Consider the following 6,110-nt stretch of genomic DNA (forward strand, 5'->3'; position numbering starts at 1 on the left):
AAAAAAAAAAAAAAAAAAAAAAAAAAATGCAATGCTGTCTATAACAATGATAACAATAACAATAATAGTTCATATTTATGAAGTATATTCCTTGTGCTAATTTTTGTTCTAATTGCTTAACATGATTTAACTCTTGTCTGTAATCCCAGCACTTTGGGAAGCCAAGGCAGGAGTATCACTTAAGCCCAAGAGGTTGAGGCTGTAGTGAGCTATGATGACTCCACTGTACTTCAGCCTCAGTAACAGAGCGAGACCCTGTCTCTAAAAGAAAAAGAAGAAGAAACTGGATGGCCAAATAACTGGATTCAAGTTGTCAGAAAATCAGGTCATTATCAAGATATGCACAGAAATAAAGAAAATGCATGAGGATGGCCTGAGACGTAATTAGACCTGTGGCCTCCAATTTCCTCTTATTTTCACTAGCATCAGGAAAATATTTTAAGTACACACTTCTGATATAGGTATTTTCTTTTAACATAAAACATGTGTCACTGTATTACTATATAATAAACATTATAAACCATATGCATGAAATAGATGTTTTTAATGAGATGAAAATAGTTAAATGTCACTGTTTGCCTATAACACATCATTTTTTCTCAGAAGTAGATTTTATTGCGGAAGGAAAAGGAGGCGATGAGCCCTTGATACATGAATGAAAGATGTCCTAAAAGCCCAGCAAAGGCTCCTCAAGGAGAGAATACTGTAAACAGTGAGAATGATGTGCTGTTGGTAAAGGTAACGTATTTCAAAAGATGGAAATTTCAAGAATGTCAAATTCCCCAAAGTAATCTTATATCATGGTGCCGCCTTATTGGTCCACATCAAAGAGCTATGCTTGACTTGAGAGCATCACATTCATTTTGCTCTTGATAATTCTTCCACTATATTTGTATGTTGTTTCCTACATATTACATATAAAAACATTGTGATCAGGGCCAGGTGTGGTGGCTCATGCCTATAATCCCAGTGCTTTGAAAGGCCAAGGTGAGAGGATCTCTTGAGACCAGAGTTCAAAACAAGCCTGGGCAACACAACAAGACCCTATTTCTACAACAAATTTGAAAAATAGCCAAGTGTGGTCATGCATATGCCTGTGGTCCCAGCTACTCAGGGGGCTAAGGCAAACAGATCCTTGACCCAGGAGTTTCAGGCTTCAGTGAGCCATGATCACACCACTGCACTTCACCTCAGGTGACAGAGTAAGACTTTAGAGAGAGAGACAGACAGAGAGAGAGAGAGAGAGAGAGAGAGAGAGAGATCTTGTGATTACAGTCATTTTACAGAAGAGGAAACTTATGGTTATATAATCAGTACATTATGGCTCTGAGATTCAAATGCTGAACAACTCATTCTGAGTTCATGGGTTTTCTTATTGTAATCAACTATCTTTTACTTACAGAGTTTAATTTGCCTTTAATTGTCATTTAAAAAACAACTTTTAATATTTTTTCCACACACCAATGAATCATTGCACATTGTGGCATACATTCACTTTCCTATTTGGAAACCACTGATGAGTTGACTGAGGCTGTCTGTTTTTAACAACTGTGCTTGCTTTTCTTAAATTCATTTCATCTTTGTCTTAAGGTGGTCTTGCTCATGGCAGTAATAAAGTTAAATTTTTTTCTGATCACAATCTTGCCTAATCTAGATATTTTCCACACAAAAATCAAAAGACAAATAACAGCTAAAACACTGTACTGAATCCCACATCACACGCTCATTTTATGTCATTCCCCAAAGCCATGATATATTAGGAGAAATTTCTCTTTTCACAAATCAAATGAATAAGTAATTTGCTGCAGGCATAAATAGGCAATTCAAAAGATAAATAGAAATAGCCAAACCATGAAAAGAATAGCCAAAACAATCTTGAAAACTAACAAAGTTGGAAGACTCAGACTTCCCAATTTCAAAACTTATTTCAAAGCTACACTCATCAAAACAGTGTCATACTGGTATAAAATAGACATACAGTAGTCCCCACTTATCCCTGGGGGATGTGTTCCAAGATCCCCCAGTGGATGCCTGAAACCATGGATACTACCAAACCAGATTGTCATAATCACAACACACTTCTCTGCTCACGTCTTCTACCCACAAATTTAATGTCTTTTCTATCTTAACTAAACATGTATCATGCACGTTGACTGTAATTTTGCGGTATGAGGTGTGACAGTAAAACCAGATTTCTTTTTCTGTCTTCACAATTTCATAGATATATTTGTTCTTTCCACAGATCTTAGCAACCTCAGCATACAGGGATTTTTTTCTTTCCTTACTAAGTAGAGAACTTTCACCTTTTCACCTAAAGGAAGCACTTGAAGGCTTCTCTTTGGCGTATGCAAATTGCTACCATCACTACTCTTGTGCTTTGAGGCCATTATTAAGTAAAATAAGAGTGACTTGAACTCAAGCACTGCATGAGAGTCTATCTGATAACCTAGATGGCTCCTAAGTGACTAACTTAGGGTGGGGAGCTTAGACAGCAAGGATCTGCTGGACAAATGGATGATTCATGTCCCAGGCAGGAGAGAGCAGGATGGCACAAGATTTCATTATGCAACTCAGAACAGCATGCAATTTGCATTTCTCTGATGGTGAGTGATGAAGAGCATTTTTTCATGTGTCTGTTGGCTGTATGAATGTCTTCTTTTGAGAAATGTCTGTTCATATCCTTTGCCCACTTTTTGATGGGGTTGTTTGTTTTTTTCTTGTATATTTGTAAGCAAAACCACAGATAAGTGAGGAGGTATCAATGGAATAGGATTGAGTGTTCAATAAATAAATTCATACCTTTATGGTCAATTGATTTTTGCAAGGGTGCTAAGACAACTCCGTGGGGAAAAAATAGTCTTTTCAATAAACACTGCTGTTACAACTGGATGTGCCCATCTCAAAGGATAAAGCTGGACCCATCCCTCGTGCCACATATGAAAATTAACTCAAAATGAACCAAAGACTTAAATGTAAGAGCTAAAATGATAAGACTCTTAGAAATCATGAAAAGATGTTTAAAATCACTAATAATCAAAAAAATACAAATTGAAATAAGAAACTGTATTTTATTTCTCCAACTGATGAAAGAAATTCTAAAGACCAGTACAGGTTCAGTTTGGAGGAAACAGAACATGGATACACATTTTATGGTTTTGTGTATTGGCCCCTTCTGGAAAGCAGCTTGGCAACCTGAATCAGTGTTAAACTGTTTAACTCAGTAATTTCATTGAAAAGGGATTATCCTAAAGACATATTGGGTAAGGATACAAAGTTGTACATGCAAGGATGCTCATCTAAGTATTTTAAAGAAGAGTAAGAATTTGAGAGTAAAGTAAATGCTCATTAGTTAGGGTTTGGTTGTAAACAGATATACAATAAAGTAATAAGCAATCATTAAAATCATTGATTAATAGGTATATTTTATTGACATAGAAAAAATGTTGAGAATTTATTAAGATAAAACAATCAGGCAACAAAAATAGTATATTTTTTCTTTTCTTTTCCTTTCTTTCCAACTTTTATTTTAGGTTCAGGGGTACATATGCACATGTGCAGGTTTTACATGGGTAACCTCTGTGTCATGGGGGCTCGGTATATGATTTATTTTGTCACCCAGGTAATAAACATAATGTCTAATAGGTAACTTTTTGATCCTCACCCTCCTCCCACCCTTCACCCTCAAGTTAAGCCCTGGCCTATGTCATTCCCTTCTTTCCATCCATGTGTACTGAATATCTGCCTCCCACTTATAAGGGAGAACATGCCATATTTGCTTTTCTTTCTGTGATAATTTACATAAGATAACAGCCTCTAGCTCCATCTATATTGCTGCAAAGGACATTTCCTTTTATGACTGAATTGTATTCCATGGTATATATGTACCACATTTTCTTTTTCCAGTCCACTGTTGAGGGGCATTTAGGTTGGTTCCATGTCATTGCCATTGTGAATAGCACTGCAGTGAACATACACGTGCATGGGTGTGTTTATGATAGAATGATTTATATTCTTTTGGGTATACACTAAGTAATAAGATTGCTTAGCTCAATGGTAGTTCTGCTGTAATTTATTTGAGAAAACTCCGAACTGCTTTCCACAGTGGCTGAACTAATTTACATTCCCGCCAACAGTGTATAAATGTTTCCTTTTCTCTGAAACCTCACCATCATCTGTTATTTTTCACCTTTTTGATAATAGCTATTCCGACTGGTATGAATTGGTATCTCATTGTGGTTTTGATTTCATTTATCTAATGATTAGTGATGTTGAGCATTTTTTCATATGCTTATTGGCTACGTGTATGTCTTCTTTTGAAAAGTGTCTGTTCATATCCTTTGCTTATTTTTTAATGGGGTTGTTTATTTTTGTTTATTAATTTAAGTTGCTTATAGAGGCTAGATATTAGACTTTGGTCAGATGCATACTTTGCAAATATTTTCTCCCATTCTGAAAGTTGTCTGTTTACTCTGTTGATAACTTATTTTGTTGTGCAGAAGTTCTGTAGTTTAATTAGGTCCCACTTGTGAATTTTTGTTTTTCTTGCAGTTGCTTTTGGAGTATGTCATGAATTCTTTGGCAGGTCCAAGTCCAGACTGGTATTTCCTAGGTATTCTTCTAAGGCTTTTATAGTTTTAAGTTTTACATTTAAGTCTTAGTCCATCTTGAGTTGATTTTTGTATATGGTTAAAGGAGGGGGTCCAGTTTAAATCTTCTGCATATGGCTAGCCAGTTATCCTAGCACCATTTATTGAATAGGGAGTCCTTTCCTCATTGTTTGTTTTTGTCTACTTTGTCAAAGGTCAGATGGTTGCAAGTGTGTGGCCTTATTTCTAGGTTCTCTCTTCTGTTCCATTGGACTATGTGTCTGTTTTGTGCCAGCACCATGCTATTTTGGTTACTGTAGCCTTGTCATATAGTTTGAAGTCTGGTAGTGTGATGCCTCCAGCTTTGCTCTTCTTGCTTAGGATTGCTTTAGCTATTCAGGCTCATTTTGATTCCATATGAATTTTACAATCTTTTTTTCTAATTCTGTGAAAAATGTCCTTAGTAGTTTTATAGGAATAGCATGGAATCTGTACATTGCTTTATGCTGTATGGTCATTTTAATGATATTGAGTCTTCCTAACCATGAGCATGGAATGTTTCTCCATTTGTCTGTGTCAGTTCTGATTTCTTTGAGCAATGTTTTGTAATTCTCATTGAAGAGATCTTTCACCTCCCTGGTTAGCTGTATTCCAAGGTAGCGTGTGTGTGTGTGTGTCTATTGTGAGTGGCATTACATTCTTGATTTGGCACTCACTCAGCTTTGACATTATTGGTGTATAGAAATGTTACTAATTTTTATACATTTATTTTGTATCCTGAAACTGTGCTCAAGTTACTTATCAGATCTAGGAACTTTTGGGCAGAGACTATGGGGTTTTCAAGGTATAAAATCATATCATTTGTAAAGAAAGATAGTTTGACTTCCTCTCTTCCTATTTGAATGCCTTTTCTTTCTGTCTGTCTTTTCTCTTTTTTTTTTTTTTTTTTTTTTTTTTCCTGATTCCTCTGGCTAGGACTTTCAGTATCATGTTGTTAAATAGGAGTGATAAGGGCATCCTTATCTTGTTCTGGTTCTCAAGGTGAATGCTTCCAGCTTTTGCCCATTCAGTATGATATTGGCTATGAGTTTGTCATAGATGGCTCTTATTATTTTGAGGTATGTTCCTTCAATGCCTAGCTTATTGGAAGTTTTATCATGAAGGGATGTTGAATTTTATCCAAAGCTTTCTCTGCATCTATTGAGATGATCATGTGCCTTTTGTTTTTAGTTCTGTGTATGTGATGAATCACTCTTATTGATTTGCCTATGTTGAACCAACCTTGCATCCTAGGGATAAGGCCTACTTGATTGTGACGGGTTCACTTTTTGATGTGCTGCTGGATTAAGTTTCCTAAGATTTCCTTAAGGATGTTTGCAAATATGTTCATCAGAGATACTGGCCTGAAGTTTTCTTTTTTTGTTGTGTCTCCACCAGGGCATCAGGATGAGGCTAGCCTCATAGAATGAGTTACAGAGGAGTCTCTTCTTCTCATTTTTTTTTTTTTTTTTTTTTTTTTTTTTT

The sequence above is a fragment of the Rhinopithecus bieti genome, unplaced genomic scaffold, assembly GCF_001698545.2.
Source record: "Rhinopithecus bieti isolate Rb0 unplaced genomic scaffold, ASM169854v2 scaffold_13674, whole genome shotgun sequence".
NCBI classification, from domain to species: domain Eukaryota; kingdom Metazoa; phylum Chordata; class Mammalia; order Primates; family Cercopithecidae; genus Rhinopithecus; species Rhinopithecus bieti.